At 41.5% G+C, this 20,271-nt stretch overlaps 1 protein-coding gene across 3 annotated transcripts in view; it reads right to left on the reverse strand.

The window, feature by feature from the left end:
• Positions 1 to 3,712, reverse strand: part of SEC24D (SEC24 homolog D, COPII coat complex component) — a 114,718-nt gene extending 111,006 nt beyond the window's left edge. Inside the window, exon 1 of one of the 3 annotated variants that reach the window (XM_058436700.1) lies at positions 3,624 to 3,712. The gene's annotated coding sequence lies outside the window, so the exon portion shown is untranslated. The other 2 variants (XM_032146415.2, XM_032146408.2) reach the window with 2 other exon arrangements.
• Between the last annotated feature and the right edge of the window lie 16,559 nt (positions 3,713 to 20,271).

Genomic DNA, 20,271 nt, shown 5'->3' on the forward strand with positions numbered 1-20,271 from the left:
GTTTCCAAAATAAAAGCACCCATGTAAAAATATTATGAGATCATTTCCTTCTCCTGGGAAGGGGAGAACTGAAAAAGAGGAGAGAGGCAGGCAAAGGCCTTCTGGTCCACTTTGTTCCTGACAACCCTTTTTTCCTCCTCCCACTTAGCAGAGAGAGACGTGGCAGCCTGAGCTTTGGTCAAGCTCATCCAACCAAGAGCACTTAGAAAGTCGGCACGAACACACCTAAGTAGCAGCCTGTTGCTGAGTGACAGAAAAGAGAGGCTGAGATGGTCACTCCAAAGAACAGGAAGCAGCCAGGTCCCTCTGAACCGGTCCTCAGAGGAATCAGCTTCCTCACGCAACCCAGTTTGCCACGTCAAACTTCCTCACACAGAGCACCAAGTTAAAGAAACCTGACTCAGCTTCAAGCGGCGACATGGCAGAAAGCCACTAGGTATGAGCAGGCCTAGGATCAAAATCTGGGGAGCCCCAGCCCCAGAACGGCCCCCTGGCTCACTGTCACCCAGCAACTCTAGCCAAGGTGCACTTCTAACCCTGGAACAAGTTCGTATTTGGCCAGATCAGTTTCACTATTCGGATGTCCCGAAGCTTCAGATATAGTTGCCATTTTTACCATTAATATTTCCAACATTCCCTTCCTTCAAAAAAGCAAATTAAGTTGATAAGGAGACGAGAAAACCGCTGGCAATGACACTCGGATGGTGGCCACTGAGGATCCTAACTAGGCAGTTTCTGCATCCCAAGGCAAAAGGTGGGGGCGGGTAAAAAATGCCCACGCCCACCTCCTTCTCCCCCATCCCGCCGGCCCCACTATTAAACTGCACTAAAAGGCTAAAGAACAAAGAATGAGTTCTCCTCCCGCCGCCCCTGCCTCAGGTGAGCACCCGGCCTCCCGCCGCGTCCCCGGGCCGGGCGCCGCAAGCCGCCCCGCGGTGCCTGGGCAGGGGCTGTCCCGCCCGAAGGCGTCCGCGGGTGGGAGGCTTTACCTGCTCCCGCTCCCGCACCCCGCGGGCTTCCGAGCGCTGGCGGCTCTGCGCCTAGTGCCGGCAGCCCTCGGTGGCCGGGCTCCCGCTGCGGTCGCTTCTCCCGCCGCGCCTCTTCCCCGGCCGGCGTCCCCTCAGCCTGGACTCACGCTCTGAGTTGCAGCTGGGCTGGGAACTGCCACGTCAAACCCTCTCTCGGCTGCGCACCCCTAGCGCCGGGCTTGGACCCGCCGCCGCGCTCCCGCCTGCGCACGCGCACAGCCACCGGCCGCCGCGGGGCGGGGCCACCGGGCTGAGCCAGCGAGCGGCAGAGCGACCTCCCCCTTTTCGCTTTTTGCCTTTTTCCGGTTTTTTGTTTTTTGGTTTTCTTCTTCCCGTCTTTTCTTTCCCCTCCCCCTGCAGGTCAAAGCCTTTAACGTCGTGGCTAAATCAGAACCGTATTTTCTCGGCACAGCCCCGTAGGAAGGAGGGGAGCGCGTTCATTCATTCTTCCATCAACAGGTTGCAGTTTCAGCTCTTCATTCATTACGTATTACTTAAATAACTAATAGTTCAGGTACTGCACTACCATTACATACAGGAAAGTACACGATCTGGACCTAGGAGAAATTACCGTTTAAAGGCGAATCTGGCACGTGTACACGCACATTTGATGACGTACCCGTGCAACGCACTACAGAGGAAGGAACGCCCAAAGTAGCCTGGCAACGTGTAACGCAGGAGGAGTGGGGGGTGGGGGAGATATCCCAAAGGAAAAGTGTGGGAAGTGGGGTTTCCATTGATATTGGCGTTGTTAGCGTTGTGTATACTCCTTCGTCTGCATATTCCTTGTTTGTGAAGTAGGATGGCTGATCCCAGCCCCAAACAGGAATCTCTGCATGTAAAAGCACCCAGCGTTTAGCTCACCGTCCTGTGAGAAACCGCTCAGAAATAAAGGCAACCTATATGAGATCTGGAGCTTACCTCTCTATCTCACCCTAAAATCAGGACCAAATGGCTGGTTTCCCATCATCTTTCACTGCTAAATAGAAAGACATTCAGCCACTCCCAGGTTTGGTATAGCTACCACTTTGCTCAAACTTACAAAGTAAAAACCAGCCCGGTGTTGTTTTTAACATGCACTTTCTTCCGGGCTACAAGAAAACTACTTGACAAATACCTTTACTGATGAACTGCCTAGGTAAAAACGTATATGGGGATGTTGCTACTCCTGAAATGCTACATGAATTGTGCAGGAATTTTAAGTCATTTTAGCAGTAAAGATTTATGGTCCATTTTTCCCACTCTTAGAAGTTTTTAAGGCATGGGGCAAGGCACAGTGGCTCACACCTGTCATCCCAGCACTTTGGGAGGCCAAGCAGGGAGGACTGCTTGAGGCCAGGAGGCAGTGAGCTATGGTCACACCACTGCGTTCCAGCCTGGGCAACAGAGTGAGACCCTGTCTCAAGAAAAAGAAAAAAAGATTTTAAGGTGAGATATCCGGCCTACATCCAGCTTCAACACTAATCAGGTTTGAAAAACCACATTGAAAATTTTGTTTTAAATTGTTTCTTGTATTCTCAATGTGATGAAAATGTTTGGTGGAAGTTTAGGAAGTTTTGGCCGGTGTTGAAGCAGTACAGCTTGTAAAAGCAGTGAAAGAAGTTGTCATGTAACAGCTACATTACAAGGAGCGAGTGAAGCTATGATACAAAGATAGGAGAGAGTAAAGTCAGAAACAGTCACACTATGTGATGACCCGCTTGACTTGTTACCCCTACAAAACCACTATATTTGAATTGTAAATACATCCTCACCTCCTGCTCAGGTACCAAACTTGTCTGAAACGAGGACAATTTGTGGTTTCAATTCTAAAACAGTTTTTAATTCCTAAATGTCAAAGCTGGAAGGGACTTGACCAGGCACGGTGGCTCACGCCTGTAATCCCAGCACTTTGGGAGGCCGAGGCGGGCGGATCACGAGGTCAGGAGATTGAGACTATCCTAGCTAACACGGTGAAACCCCGTCTCCACTAAAAATACAAAAAATTAGCTGGGCGTGGTGGCGGGCGCCTGTAGTCGCAGCTACTTGGGAGGCTGAGGCAGGAGAATGGCGTGAACCCGGGAGGCGGAGCTTGCCGTGAGCCGGAGCTTGCCGTGAGCCGGAGCTTGCCGTGAGCCGGAGCTTGCCGTGAGCCGAGATCGCCCCACTGCACTCCAGCCTGGGAAAAAAAAAAAAAAAAAAAAAAATCTGGAAGGGACTTTAGAGATATGAGTATTCAACTCAATATTCAGTGAGAACTGAATTCAATTTAATCATCTAATGGATTAATAGATTTATTGAGAAAATTTAAAAGACTTACTAGTCATTTATAGCTAGTTGGAAGTCATCCCTTCCAATTCCAAAGCTCTTTTCACCTCCCTATGCTTTTTACCTTCTGATACTCTGATTTGCTGTTCTCTTTTAACTGGTTCTGCCTTTTTCTCCCATGACTGCCTTGTATTCAAGTTCTCAAATAACTATTAACTGACTGCATAGTTCCACCAACAATTGGAGTTATCACGAATCTCTTTTTTAAATGAAATGGGCTTCTGGTTTGCGTCCTGCTTCTCTTGTCCTGTCCCCAAGTGCCCATGCCTTAGGTGACTAACTCCTAACCTTGTTCCTGTGATTGAGTCCCTGGCCTTCACCAGCCTTGAGGGTTGGCCTGGAGTCTCAGTCTTCCTTGATCTGACCCATCCTGTTGCCACCTGAGCTTAGCCTCTGATGTTCCATATGTAATAAACTTAGTTTCCCAGGTAACCATATCCTATTTGAAAGGTGAGGTCACAAGGACCTCACAATGCCCATGTACTGGGGTTTTATGTTCTATGTTCCAACTTTAAAAAGGAAAGAAAGCAGAGAGTCAACTATGCATAAGGCTACATATAGAGAGAAGGAATTTCCTGACAATGCTTAAGATTTCTTCTAATTGGCAACCTTTTGAAGGTTATGATGCTCTAAGCTTTTATGTAACTTACAAAGTTTGGAGGTTTCTGGTTCCAAAGCTGAAAACAGCTTGAAGAAGCTTTATTTAAAAAAAAAAAAAAAATTGAAGTGGCCAAATCCTGGACTATTTTAAATACCTGGAAATGGAGTAAATAAGGTCAAGTTAAACGGGGGTGATGGGAAGGCTACATGGTAGGGTAGGCTGAGTAGCAACTAATAAGAGTAATGATAGGCTGGGCGCGGTGGCTCACGCTTGTAATCCCAGCACTTTTGGAGGCCGAGGCGGGCGGATCATGAGGTCAGGAGATCGAGACCACGGTGAAACCCTGTCTCTACTAAAAAAATACAAAAAATTAGCCAGGCGTGGTGGCGGGCGCCTGTAGTCCCAGCCTCTCCAAGTAGCTGGGACTACAGGCTCCAGAAGCGTATTGGGTACCGAAACAACTCCATCCCCTCCTGTCTGGGCGAAAAGGGGGGAGCTCGGTCAAAAAAAAAAAAAAAAAAAGAGTAATGATAGAGTTCAAGTAATACCCAAGGTGCTTCTGGAATTACTCTTTTGATATCTCAAATATCATGCTGTAAGTATACTACATCACATACAGCTTCAATCACAAAATGGACAGTGGGATATCACACTGCTAACTCGGATTGACTCAGGTTTGAATCCTGACACCATCACTTACTACTAGCTGTGGAAGTTTTACTTATTCAACAAATGTTTATTAAGCACCTACTATAAACTGGATACTGTACTAAGAACTTGAATACAAAGTCAGATGAGACACTGCCCTGGCTGTGAGAAGCTCATGGAATAGTGCAAGGATCAGCCAGTGGCAGCCAATATGCTACATTTGGCCTACCCACCTGTTTTTGTACAGCCTTCGAGCTAAGAATGGTATTTACAGTTTTACATGGTTGAAATTTTTTTAAATATTTTGTGACACATGAAAATTATATGAAATTCAAATTTCAGTGGCCATAAATAAGTTCTCTTGGAACACAGCCATGCTTTTCTATTATCATATATTCTGTGGTTGTTTTTGTACTATAAAGGTAGAGTTAAGTAGTTGTGACAGAGACCACAAGGCCTGCAAAACCTAAAATATATACTATCTGGCCGTTTATAGAAAAAAGTTTGCTGCCCCCTGGTCTGGCAGGATGTACAATTACAATATAGTTCATTTTCATTCTATGAAGAGACACAGGTTGCCATGAGAACATGTAAGAAGGGACACTTAACCCAGATTTGGAAAGTGAGTGACATCTCCCTGGTGGAGGTGGCACCTGAGCTGAGGACCTGAGGACAGTAATAAGGCCAAAAAAAAAAAAGGGTGAAGGGCAGCAGGGAATAGCATGAATGAGTTGAGGAAGATGAGGAATATAGGGCATTCAGAGGTGCTAGAAGTCCTGTACAGCTTGGACATGGGTTTCTAAAGGAAATGAGATTAGGCAGGTAGGCTAGGGTAGCTCATGGATCCCTCAAAGGCACTGGAAAGGCAATGAAACAATTTAAGCATGGGAATGACACAGTGGATTATTTTTTTCTTTCCAGCAAAATCAGTCTGGAGTTAGTGAAAGAGTGGAAGAGAGGAAAAGGCAAGACTGGTGAGGTAAAGAAGAGTTAGGACACTGTCAGCAATAATCCAGATGAGAATATGGTGGCCTAAGCAAAGGCAGTGGAGACGTGGGTAGAGAAGACAGACAGGTGGGAAAGAGGTTTAGAAGGCGTATCAATGGGACTGGGTACAGAGATCGGGAAAGTGAGGCAGAATACGGACAAACACTCAGATTTTTGATCTGCAAGAATTAGTGGATGAATGGTAGAGCCATATAAGGGGTGAGGGAAACAAAAACAAGAGCTGATATGGGGAGGGGATGTGTTCAGTTTTGGAGAAGTTCATTTTGAGCTATCCGTGGGACATCTACATGGAGGTGTCCAGTCACCTGTCAGATATGTGTGTCTGCAGCTAGGAGACAAATCTGAACTGGAGGTAATATAAGGCAGCCAGCAATGAAAATTTAAAAATCAATCTGGCAGGCAAGAGATCAATCGAGGTCTGCAGTCAGACCAAGTCATGACTTCTGGTTCTGTCCCTTATAAGCTGTGTGTACCCTCCCTAAACCTCAGTATTTTTATCTTTAAAAATTGAAGGAATAATAATAATAATCTCAAAGGTCATTGTGGGGATTAAATGAGATAATACAAGTAAATCACCCAGCACAATGTTTGGCACATAACAACCGATCAATAATGTTACCATTGTGGCATCATCATCCCAATCATTATTAATAACATGTAAGTGACAATCGAAGCCATATGAGTAAAGTCAAAGGATGAAACCCCTGGGAACCTAGGCTAGATGCATGTTCTAAGTTTACTAAACCTTGGTTTACTCATTGTAAATTAGGAATATTACATTTCTCTCATTGTCATGGAGTAAAAAGGGTTATGGAACAAAGTAAAAGTAGACCAGGGTAAAAAGCATTGGGAATGCTGAGCTGGTGATCAGTAGTAGTATATGGGGTAGGTAGGCAGGGCTCTTGGGGCCAGGAAGTAGTGCCGCTCAGCATTCCTTTCAATATAACCTGCTCTGAGGAATATAAGTGGCTGACAACCTTCAGCTGCTACCCCTTTGGAGCTTCTAAGGCACTTAGCCCAAAGCCACTCTCTCAGCAGCCCCTAGCCAAAGACTGCACTTGGTGGGGTTAATGAAGTCAGCATTTTTGCCTAACATGGGACACCTCTAGAGGGAAATCTTTTCTCTGGGGTTCTCTTTGCCCTGGCCAAGACTTTCTCAGAGCTGCACTGCAATCTGAGGTTCTTCCTACCTCATCCTCCTTCCTGCCCTCTCTTTTTCACAGGTGTCGGATCTGCACGCACCAGAAGGCTCTCTCTCCTCCTCTTGCTCCCTAGCTCATCTGTTCTTATAGGTGTTCCTCTCAATAAATCTCTTACATATCTCATTCCATGTTGTTGTCTGCTTTTCTTTTTTCTTTTTTTTTTTTGAGATGGAGTTTCGCTCTTGTTGCCCAGGCTGGAGTGCAATGGCGCGATCTCGGCTCACCGCAACCTCTGCCTCCCGGGTTCAAGCAATTCTCCTGCCTCAGCCTCCCGAGTAGCTGGGATTACAGGCATGCGCCACCATGCTCGGCTAATTTTGTATTTTTAGTAGAGACGGGGTTTCTGCATGTTGAGGCTGGTCTCAAACTCCTGACCTTAGGTGATCCGCCCGCCTCGGCATCCCAAAGTGCTGGGACTACAGGCGTGAGCCACTGCGCCCGGCCTGTTGTCTGCTTTTCATCTGACCTGGCCTGACGGCCTCATGGAGAAGGTGAGATTTGAACAAAGCTTTGGAGGAGGTAAAGGAGTTAGCAATGCAGATCATCTGGGGCGGGGAAGGGAATTCAGGCAGAAGAGAGAGCCCCTAAAAGTTCCTATGTCAGGAAGTAGGTGTCTGGCATGTTTCAGGAGTAGAAGGATGCCACAGAGTCTGGAGCAGAGGAAATGAGGGGAAGGTTGTAGGAGAGGAGGGCCTGGAGGTAAGGGGGTAGGCAGATAGTATAGGATCCTTAGGCTATTTTAAAGTTTGGTTTTTAATTTGAATGGAAAAGGAGTCCTTACAGGTATTAAACTGAGGAATGACATGACTTGACTCACTTTCCAATATTTTTTTACTGATATGGGAGGCAGGTGCTCAGAACAGTATTTATTTATTTTTACAGTCACAGTGAGATTTCAGGCCTCAGAAATGTATTCTCTAATTGTTTGGTTTCACACAGGTTTTCTTGGTCATGGCCAAGATTTGAGAAGAACAGTAAGTGTTTTGGAGCCTCCTGCACTATAAAAGCAGGTGGAAAATTGAATTCTGACTGCTGCAAGACCACAGTTCTGTATTCATAGCTCACCCCTCACTCCCACCACATTCCTGGTGACTTGAAAGATTTTCCAATTGATGAAGTGAGTAAGATGTGATTCAATGTTTTCATTGCACTGATTTTCTTGAGTGATCTAAGGAGACAAGTAAGCTAGTACTATTGAACTGAGAAATTAAAAGCCCCTGACTCATCATAATAACAGGAAGAGGTAAAAATGGTACTAACAATCTAACTGAAGTCAGTGCCTGAATATGTGATCATTAGTAGGAAGAAATGATGTTCCTTCAATTTTTTTCCTCAAATCTACTTATGTGATTACCTAGAAAAATAATGCAATACTGTATTGTTGCATAAATAAGAAATATCAGAAATTTGGATTTTGGAATATTGTATATGTGGCAGAGACTGGACATTTTTCTGGAATATCCATTATTCTGAGTGTGTGGCTGGTGTGGGGACGCCCGGCCTTCCCTGTAGCTGGTTGTAGCTTTATGGCTCACAGAGCACAGTGGACATAATATATGCAACTTCTTTGTCTCATCTTTAAAAGTCGCTTCCTGAGTCTTTCATTTTCTGCAAGCTAGAATGGAGACGTGGTAGTAGTAAAGCCAAATTAACCCTCCAGGTGAGGATAATGCTCTAGGGTTGATGGCAAGAAATAAGGAACCCTGGTCTCTGGTTGTCTTCATAACCAGGGCCACCTACCCCTCTTGAACCGTATGTCTACCTCTGAGCTGGTATATGAGAGAAAAAGAAACTCTATGGAGTTTGAGCCACTGACTTTGGGTGGGGGAAGAATCTTTTATAGCAAATTAGCATATTTTAAAAATTAATATATTTTAAAAATTAAGAGAGATACTTGTAAATTGTACCAGTCAGAGTGAATCTACCACAAGAAACAATCCAATAACACATCATAATCTACTAGAGTAAGAAGAGGACTATGGATAAAACTGAATTAGCCACAAAGAGGGGAAAACATAGACTGTTTGGTGATTTTATTGTTTTAATGGAGTTGTTCAGTAAAAACACACCCCGATGTTTAAGGGTGGAGTTTTCTTTTGAAGAGAGCTGATGTTCCCATTGTTAATCACAATGGATACTGTTTCATTGGCCAAGAATGAAGGTGACTTTTTGGATTGAGAAAAGAGAGGCTCGCCGTCCTCTTCCTCCAAGGTCTAAACGTTGAGTCTAGACTGAGAGATACTGAGAAGTCTGCAACTGTGCCACTTGAGAGAGTTACATCTCGAGAGTTAATCTCAGCCACAGGAAGACAGGTCTCAAGCCAGTGCTTGAGTTTGCAGCAGTGAGGTTGGGAGCCCATTTCTAGGCCAGCCCCATGTGTTAGGGCCCTTCAGCCCCACAGGGGCAGTTCTGAGTTCCATCACCACTAACAAGAATCAAGAGCAACTCTTTGATCCCGAGGGGCGGGGTTCTCTCTGGTTTTAGACCTGAGGAGTGAGGAGATGCAGATGGCAGAGCACGGTGGCAAGATCTGGCTAAAGTGGACAAATCTGAGGATTGCACTCAGAAATAGCCATAATTCAGTCCCTGGAGAACCTTCAGAAATCACTGTGTCACCCTGAAGTGGGGACTGAATTCAGTGAACAGACAGGACCTTGTCCCATTTTATATATATATATATCACTAGCAGATAGTACCATATTGCCTTCTGAGAACATACTTTTTAGATTTCAGTTTTCAAGATTTGTTTCCAGGTTGAAATTTTTCTCATTTAGTGCAACAGAAGAGTCAACATTTGTTCTGGTAACTACTATAAAGAAAAGCTATGAAAGTCAAATCAATATAGTATTGCCATCAAGATAAAAATATTAAGAAAACAGATCAGCATTATAGAAATAGATCCACATATATGTAAATTGATTTTTGGCACAGGTATAAACAGACTTTTCTTGTCTCTTTAACGAATTGTGCTGGAACAATTAGGTATACACAGGCAAAAAAAAAAAAAATGAATCTCAATCCCTACCTTGCACCATATAAAAAAATTAATTCAAAATAAAGTATAGACCTAAATGAAAAATCTAGAACTTTAAAATAAAATCACATCACAAAGATTTTCTCCTTTTTTCCTGGATACTTCTAAGTTCCTAGAGGATCAAAAGTATATGTCCATAAATAGGCCAAGCATGGGGGCTCATGCCTGTAATCCTAGCACTTTGAGAGGCTGAGGTGGGCAGATCACCTGAGGTCAGAAGTTCGAGACCAGCCTGGCCAGTGTGGTGAAACCCCGTCTCTACTAAAAATACAAAAATTAGCTAGCCATGGTGGTGCACACCTGTAATCCCAGCTACTCAGGAGGCTGAGGCAGGAGAATCACTTGAATCCAAGAGGTGGAGGTTGCAGTGAGCCGAGATTGCACATTGCACTCTAGCCTAGGCAACAGAGTGAGTGAGAATCCATCTAAAAAAAAAAAAAAATTTATGTTCATAAGTAGATTCATATACAAATGGTTATAACAGCTTTATTTATAATAACCAAAAACTGAAATTAACCCTAATGTCTATGAACAGGTGAATAAACAAATTGTGGTATATCCTGACAAAGGAATACTCAGCAATGAAAAGAAATGAACTACTGGTACATGCAGCAAATAAATAAATCTCACAATAATGTTGAATGAAAGAAGCCAGACATACAAAGAATATATGATTTTATTTACATAAATTTCAAGAAAATGCAAACTGATCTATAGTGTCATAAGGTATATCAGTAATTTCATGGAACATGGAACTGAGGAGAGGGCAGAGAGAGGTGGGTGAGGGGCCCTATAAAGGAGAAGGGGATACTTTGGGGTGATGGATATGTTCATTATCTAGACTGGTTTTACAGGTGTGTATATGTATATATACATATATCAAAATGTACCAATTTGTATATTTTAAATATGTACAGTTAATTGTATTTTAATAGATTTCAATAAAGTTGTTAACATTTTTTCCTTGAATTTATGATTTTTTCTAGAGGCTTGATATATTTGTGATATTAAGATTTCTAGACCCAGAACATAACCTGGTTTTTTTGTTGTTGTTTTTTTGTTTTTTTGCCTTTGGGCCCTTCAATAAGTTAGGTGTTTTAGTTTTTTAATGTATAGGTCCTGTATTTTTTAACCTATTTTTTTACTATTATGTTTTATGTGAATTTGCTTTTGTCCATTTCTATTTCTAGTGTTTATTATCAGTAAAGAAATTTCTAAATAAATATGAGTGATGAAATTATTAAATTATCTTTCTTATTTTATTACTTTAAAATTGCAATTTTGGGGTTTTCTAGATATATAGCAACTTCATCAGCATTGCATTTTTTTCTTATTGCACTTGCAAGAAACTCCAAAATAATACTGATTAATAAACTTGCTGTTGCACATTTCTCTGTGATTGTGCTTTTAAAGGAAATGACTTTAGCATATGCACTTAGAATAATATTTTAATGTATCAGCCCTACTGTGCCATGATATCTGATTAAACACAATTTCTGGGTTTGTTTGTGATTGTTTTTGGAAGAGAATTGTATTTGAGTTGATGGAATGAGTAAAGCAGGTATCCTTCCCCAATGTGGGCGGGCCTCATCCAATCAGTTGAGAGCCTGAATAGAACAAAAAGGTAGAGGAAAGTTGAATTCTCTCTCTAACTGACTACTGAGCTGAAACATTAACCTGCCATCTGCACTTTTGTTCCCAGGAGAATCCTGACTAGTCTAAGTGGGCATGGCAAATACAGAAACACCTGTTCTGGCATGCTTGCTTTCCTTTAGTAGAGTGTAGAAAGCTAAAACTACATTTTCCAGAATTCCTTGCATTAAGGCTTTTAAAACTTCATTGATTTTTTTTCTGTATTTTCCAAATTTTCTACAATTAACCCATAATTCACTTACTCAAGTAGATATTGCTGGCCAGTGGCTAAGCCAAGTATACCCAACCAGATCTGTTGAACCCTTGATCACTAAACTATTGCAATGCTCCAATGAGAGTGTTGGCTTCACACTGGATTTATTTCCATATTGCAACTGCATTAAATTTCTAAATTTTATTTGCGTCATCTATTTTATCTGGAAATTCTAGTGAAGAGGGCAGCCCAGCATACATGCTGGTTCTTGTCTTTTAGTGAACTTATGTATGTAGCATGGGCTTTGCTACTTTTAGCCCTATTTACTTGTGAGAAATACTACATGTTGCTATTACCGTGATCTCTTTTGTTCCTCTGTTATGAAGCAAGCTACTCATTTATTGAGGGGAGCAATTTCAATATTTCAGAAGCTGATTTTGCCCCTCCCTACTCTTACTCTTTTAGGTGTGCCTCTTTACTGGAGCTAATGTGCCGTGCAAGAGTGGCTGTCTACTTAACATCACCTAGAATTCACAGGATAATCAAGTGTCAGAGCTGTAGCCTCAAACATCATTCTAGCCCAATACTTTCATTCAGATAGTCAGGCTCATAGTGCCATAAATTTTGGAAGAGCTGGGACTAGAACCTAAATCTCAATTTGCACTCCAGTGGCTTTTTATGATTCCAAACTTTATCCACATTTTCTGTACTTTCATTCAAAAGCCTCTTTTAAGAGTTTAATTTCAAATTATAACTGCATGTTAAGATGATACTTTGAAACCAACTTTAAAAAACAGAATAAGCTTCTTAAAAAAGTATACACACACACACACACACACACACATACATATTAAAATGCCTCCACCTCCACCCACACACACGGACACACACAGACACAACTCAGGGAGGGGAGGAGAGGGGAGAGAAGGGAAGGGAAAAGAAGGGAAAGTCTTCCATTTATGGCTTGCTTTACCCAACACTGTACAGTCCTTGATAACCTGAGGATTTGGCTCTCAGCTTCTGCCTTTCTAGGCTCTATGCCTTCTTTCTGTGGCTGGGATCCACTGTTTCCAAGTAATCCAAAGGAAGGTGCAAAAGTGCTTTTGTAGCCTGATGCTTTAACTATAAAAGCCAGTTCTTCTGCCTCCAGATTTCAGCTTTAACATCTCATCTTTGCATAAAGCAGGAACAAAGTGTCTCTGAGTGGGGAGTAGAAGTTGGAAAACCAAACTGTTCTCCTTCGATAGGATGATTTTACCATTTACACCTTCAGAGAGGCGAGACAGCCTCCTTCCTCCTGTTCCTGAGGCTGAGAGCTATCTTTCCTATTTAAATATAGTGCTAATACCTTTTCCTCTACTCTCCCTACCATACTTTCAAACCATTTGTTACTCCCACTAAACTGACCACACAGCTTACAATAAAACAATATTTTAAACAGAAAAATAAGTGGAAAAAATCTAGTTTATCAGAGATCTCATCACTCCTGCATAAAACTTTGCTTCAATAAGTTTGTTTTGTTTGTTTTTTGAGACACGTCTCACTCTATTGCCCAGGCTGGAGTGCAGTGGGGAGATCATGGCTCACTGTAGCTTCAAACTCCCAGGCTCAAGCTGTCCTCTTACCTCAGTCTCCCAAGCAGATGGGACCACAGGTGCCCACCACCTTGCCTGGCTATTTTTTTTTTTTTTTTGTAGAGATGGGGGTCTCACTATGTTGCCCAGGCTGGTCTCAAACTCCTGGGCTCAAATAATCCTCCTGCCTCAGTCTCCCAAAATGCTGGAATTACAGGCATGAACCACCACACCCAGCCTTCAATAAGTCTTAATATTTTTTATTCTTAATATTAAGGACCCTAACTTTTATATTCCTATATAGTCTCCACAGATGTTGACTAATTTCTCAGATGATTTTCACATCTCTTTTTTTCTTCTGTAATTTCTGTCTTGTTTTCTTATTTCTTGTCTTCCTCTACTAGTCCTTTTAAAAAAATCAGCTCCCTGCTTTCATGAATATAGTGCTTACAAGTTACTGAAAAGCATCACCACCATAACAAGCTTACTACAAATCCAATGTCACTGAATCCTCCCAGTAGCAAATAAATGATGCCTCCCCTGCCTTTGTGATTATTGTTTCTGCTCTTAGGATGAATGGATAGACATGGAGTCTTTATGTATAGAAGTATCACTCATTATTTCTAAAGGGAAGATAATGTCCTATTGGTAAAATCTACCATAAAAACTATGAATATTCTGCATCTCCTCAGTAATTTATATACACGTCTGTCCAAATTTGTGTTTTTTTTTTTTGAGATAGGGTCTTGCTGTGTTGCCCAGGCTGGAGTACAGTGGCATGAACACAGCTCACTGCAGCCTCTACTGCCTGGGCTCAAACGGTCCTCACACCTCAGCCTCCCAAGTAGCTGGGACCATAGGTGCGCAACACCACGCCCAGCTAATTTTTAAAAATTTTTTGTAGAGATGGGGTCTCGCCATGTTACCCAGGCTTGTCTCAAACTCCTGGGCTCAAGTGATCCTCCCACCACTGTCTCCCAGAGTGTTGGGATTACAGGCGTGAACCACTGTACGTGGCCCAAATTTGTCTTGAACAAGTTATTTCTAGCTCTGTGTTTAGGCAGCACCTATTGATGTGATCTCTAGGCACCTTACTAAGAATATTGTGCCAGCATTCTGCCTTTAAGACCAGGAAAACAGAGCACAATGAGGATTTAAGTATGAGAACAACCTCCTTGCTTATATCACTTATTATAAATCTTTTATTTGACAAAATTCTTCTTATAGATTATTTTTAGTAGTAGAATTAGAAAACTTAATGAAGTTTAGATCACTACGAGTTCATGTGCAATGTCAGGTGTAGATAAATCATTTAACTGAAGGTGCTTTATAAACTAAGAATATCCCATTTTTTCTAAAACACCCTTTTCATAAAACACTCTTCCAAGTTTCTATACTTTTCACAGAAAACTGCAAGTTTTCTGATTATGGGGATTTGAGCCAATCATGAAGTAAGTCTCTGGCAGGCTTATCTGTAACTAATACTGATATCACTTGAATTCAGGGGATGGCAAATAGGGCCATGATGTTGGTCTTAAGAATTTTAATCCTTCTCAAAAGAACTGTGAATGACCAGCTATGTTAAAATAAAAGACTAGAAAGTTGGCTCTGGGGAAAGAAACCTCACAAAACAACATCCCTGTTATGAAGTTAAAGAAATGTCAAATCTCTTAAAAAAAGGGAAAAAAACTAAATTTGCATAATATTCAAGGAATTCTAGCAATATTAAATAATTTGTGAAACAAGTTTTTATTATTTTTTTTATTTGTTTATTTTTATTTATTTATTTTTTTTTTTGAGACAGAGTCTTGCTCTGTCGCCCAGGCTGGAGTGCAGTGGCGCGATCTCAGCTCACTGCAAGCTCCGCCTCCCGGGTTCACGCCATTCTCCTGCCTCAGCCTCTCCGAGTAGCTGGGACTACAGGCGCCCGCCACCACGCCCGGCTAATTTTTTTTTTTTTTGTATTTTTAGTAGAGACGGGGTTTCACCATGGTCTCGATCTCCTGACCTCGTGATCCGCCCGCCTCGGCCTCCCAAAGTGCTGGGATTACAAGCGTGAGCCACCGCGCCCGGCCGGAAACAAGTTTTTAAACGGCATAATACATGCTTTGTATACTGGACATGTGTTTTATAAACCCTAACTCTTTGTTTGCCAGGTTATATGTTGGAATGTAAGAAGAAATACCAAATTTGGTACTTTCTGTGAGACATTTGAGTTTTCTTTGCTCTTTATTTAACATAATGTGAGTCTACGTAAAATGCCTCATACCGTAGTATTTTGTGCGTGGAAGGGGAATTCATCTTCTCTGGATGTAGAGAGGAGAAGTGGATTAAAAATAGTATTAGATTTCAAATGCAAATACAGGCACTCCTCGACTTAAGATGGGGCTATGTCTTGATAAATCTATTGTAAGTTGAAAATATCATAAGTCAAAAATGCATTTAAGACACCTAATCTATCAAACATAGCTTAGCCTAACTTACCTTAAATGTGCTCAGAACACTTGTATTAGCCTAAAGTTGGGCAAAATCATCTAGCAGCACAGTACACTGTGTATTACAGGGTGTTTAACCTCAAGATCATATGGCTAACTGGGAGCTGCAACTTACTGCCACTGCCCAACATCCTGCAAGACAGTAGCATTACACTGCGTATCGCACTCCAGGAAAAAATCAAAATTCAAAATTCAAAGTATGATTTTTATTAACTGTATCACTTTTGTGGAATCTTCCTAAATTGAGGGCCTTTTGTAATCATTTTCAAATGTTTGTATTAAAATAAGTTAAATATACTGTTTAACCCAAAGTGAAGAGATGTGTTCTTAGAGAAAACATCTTGAGAACAATCCGGAAAGTGATTGTTATTCTTTGTTGGTAGAGCAGGAAAGGGCATTCCTGGAAGAGAAAGCACCTGAACAAGAGCATAGAAATGTAAAGCAACCTGGAGATCTAGGGGGAACTGCAAGCTTTTTGATATGGCGGCAGCAAGGAACATGTTTGTCATGGCTGAGGAAGGGCCCCATCAAGCAACAGCATGAAGATGAAATCAAAGGCCAGATAATGAATGGCATTTTAAGTACCACTGAGGTGTTAGTGATTTATCCTGGAGGGAGGCATCAAAAGGTTTCAAAACAGGAAAACAGCATGATTTGTTGCTTTTGTACTATTGGTTTTGGCAGCAATGTAGAGGATGGAATGGAAGCTTGCGAGACTAGGGGCAAAAAGAACTAAGAAAACAGCACAATAATATAGAAAAGAAAAACAAGGAACAGTGTTAACAGAGGGGCATCCAGTTGAATGTATGAGGCGGAGGAAGGTGAGAGTGGAAACTAAGGTGATGTGCTGGGTGGGGAGGGGCCAAGAAAGAGGATACAGGAAGAGAGTAGTTTCCAGGAAAACGTTTGTTTCACTTTCAATTTGTTGCCTTCAAAATATTCAGAACATGTTGTTCTGGAGCTCAGGAGAGAAGGTGAGGTAAAGATCTGAATTCGGCAACTCGGAAGCGAAGCTTCAATCTTGAGGATGGATCAGATTGGTGAGGGAGACCGTCATACAGAGTGAGAAGAGAGACCCAAGGACAGAACTATAGGAAGCATCAATATCTGAGGAATGAGAAAGGAAGAAAAGCCTCCCACAAAGGAGATGAGACAAGAGGAATGGTTACACAGGTAGGAAGAGAAGCAGAGATGAATGGTGTCCTCTTTATATTTCAATCACCTGAACTCATTACTCATTATTGCCTGCGAATATCAGGTGCTTCACTTTTTCTCAGCTTTTACTCATATCTTTCATCTTTTCAAAAGGAATTTTAAAATCCTACTCACTTTTCAGAGTCTTAGTGGAATACCAGGTCTTCTGTCAGAACTTTCCTGACCGTTATCACGATCTCTCTTCCTCACATTGTCCTGGTAATCCCAGTGTCATGAAATGGAATACGATTACATTATTTAAGACAGTCTTTCAACAACTTTTTGGTCTCAGAAACTCTTTACATTCTTAAAAATTATTGAGGATTGACCAGTCTGACCAACATGGAGAAACTCCGCCTCTACTAAAAATACAAAATTAGCCTGGCGTGGTGGTGCATGCCTATAATCCCAGCTACTTGGGAGGCTGAGGCAGGAGAATCGCTTGAACCTGGGAGGCGGAGGTTGCAGTGAGCCGAGATCACACCATTGCACTCCAGCCTGGGCAACAAGAGCAAAACTCCACCTCAAAAAAAAAAAACCAAAAAGCAAAAACAAAGACTGAGGATCTCAAAGAGTTTTGCACTTTTGCTTATATAAGATATAGCTATCAATATTATGGAATAAAACAACTAAAACTCATATTGTTACAATATTTATTAACTTATTTAAAATGCAATAATGTCATTGCATGTCAATGTAAATAACATTTTGATTAAAAATACTGTATTTTTTAAAACAGAAAAATGTAGCGAGAATAGTGGTATTATTTTACATTTTTTCAAATCTCTTTAATGTCTTGCTTAATAGAACACAGCTGGATTATCATAACCACCTCTATATTCAGTCTGTTGTGATGTACCATTTTGGTGGAAGTATGGAAAAAAAATCCAGTCTCATACAGGGATGTAGCTGGGGGGAAAAGGGCATATTTTAACAGTCTTTTCAGAAAACTGTAGATATTCTTCTTTGATACCACACCAGAACTCAGCAAGAGTTTTTTTTTTTCCCTAAAGGTTAATTAATTGCAATGTGGAATCTGAAACCATATCAAGAAAGTTTTCGAACTGTTATATTAAAATTCACTGGTCTATCATGCAATTTGAATGGTAAATTTGAATGATTTTGCAACATCACACATTTGTCACTTAGAAAATATTTATTTGCCATATAAAAAAGCTCAATATTGCCAGGCGCGGTGGCTCACGCTTGTAATCCCAGCACTTTGGGAGGCCGAGGCGGGCGGATCACGAGGTCAGGAGATCAAGACCACGGTGAAACCCCATCTCTACTAAAAATACAAAAAAATTAGCCGGGCGTGGTGGCGGGCGCCTGTAGTCCCAGCTACTGGGAGAGGCTGAGGCAGGAGAATGGCGTGAACCCGGGAGGCGGAGCTTGCAGTGAGCCGAGATTGCGCCACTGCACTCCAGCCTGGGCGACAGAGTGAGACTTCGTCTCAAAAAAAAAAAAAAAGCTCAATATCACTGATTATTAGAGAAATGCAAATCAAAACCACAATGAGCTGCCATCTCACACTAGTCAGAATGGCTATTGTTAAAAAGAAAAAATAACAAATCCTGGAGAGGTTGTGGAGAAAAAGGAACGTTATACATTGTCTGTGGGAGTGTAAATTAGTTCAACCATTGTGGAAGACAGTGTGGTGATTCCTCAAAGACATAAAAGCAGAAATACCATTTGACCCAGCAATCTCATTACTAGGTATACATACAAAGGAATATAAATCATTCTGTCATAAAGAAACACGAGCATGTATGTTCATTACAGCAGTATTCACAATAGCAAAGACATGGAATCAACCTAAATGCCCATCAATGACAGATTGGATAAAGAAAATGTGGTACATATACACCATGGAATACTATGCAGCCATAAAAAAAGAACAGTATCATGTCCTTTGCAGGGACATGGATGAATCTGGAGGCCATTATCCTCAGCAAACTAACACAGGAACAGAAAACCAAATACCATATGTTCTTATAAGTGGGAGCTAAATGATGAGAACACATGGACACATAGAGGGGAACAACACACACTGGGGCCTATTGGAGGCTGGAGGGTGGGAGGAGGGAGAGAATCAGGAAAAATAACTAATGGGTACTAGACTTAATACTGGACTGACAAAATAATCTGTACTATAAACCCCCATTACACAAGTTTACCTATATAACGAACCTACACATGTACATCTGAACTTAAAAGTTCAATTTAAAAACATTGATTTGCTGGGTTATTCAAGTCCTCCAAATGTTGATGTATTTCATTATTACATGTTGTTAATATTACCATCAATTTCATCAGAAACGCTTTTAAATATTAAGAAATTGTCAAACTCACAGTGGCAGATACAACTTTTCCAAATTCTTATTTTTACTTGAAAGCTCAAGTTTTATCATTGGCAAGAAACACAAGGTTTTTTTCTTTGATGTAAGAGGGTCACTTCGCTAATTTTCAAGAAAACGTCATGCCATTCTCCTGAAGAGCCTAGAGATAAGAGGAAGAAGTCGACTTCATTCCTATTTGTATTTTCCTTTCAGCTTATAGCAAAAGTTCTTGGGCTTAGTAGGTTCTCAACAGATGTTTGTAGATTTGAATTGAATTTATTTCCATTGTGAATTTAAACTGCTGTAAGGGTTTCATTATGACCCAGTTTGCCCAAGATGATCCCCACTTATGTGTATTCTCTTCATATACCATCAAATTTAGGATATTTCCCCCCCTCCTGATTTAAATAAGTAGTGTTAAGCATTGCAACAAAATGTCAGCATGAATTTGATGGACCTGAACTTGGCACTTGCAATTTCTATTCTAGGTTCACCCAGAAGTGTGAGACTATGTATGGTTCAGAAAACAGAACTCTCATCTTAACCCATATAAAGACAGAGATAAGCCTATCTCCCTAGTTTAGAACTTTTCTAACTGCAAAATAATTAATGCCTCCTGTTCAGGACAGTATGCGGAGTCATAACTGGTAAAACAATGTGCATTTGGACTCAAGTGGCTAGGGAGAGTTAAATCCTTCTGGTCTTAGGGGTAGCGGGAGAAGTATTCAACATCATTGCCTGCTACAGTCTTGGCATTCTAGCCAATTATGCCATGGCCTGTGCTGCAAGACTCAATATGTAAGAAGCTGCCAGGCTACCAGGCTGCCAATTAGCAGTGTCATGGGGAAATGTGGGAAATTACAGATTAGGTGTCCATGGAATATGTGCGGGAAATAGAGGCTGGATACCATATTTTGTACAGAGAGTGGTCTGACGCTATTGCAATAGCCATTTTGTCACTATTCTATGGTGTAAACCTTTCATATGTTATTTTG

Source organism: Hylobates moloch, unplaced genomic scaffold (genome assembly GCF_009828535.3).
Source record: "Hylobates moloch isolate HMO894 unplaced genomic scaffold, HMol_V3 SCAFFOLD_3, whole genome shotgun sequence".
Classification (NCBI taxonomy): domain Eukaryota; kingdom Metazoa; phylum Chordata; class Mammalia; order Primates; family Hylobatidae; genus Hylobates; species Hylobates moloch.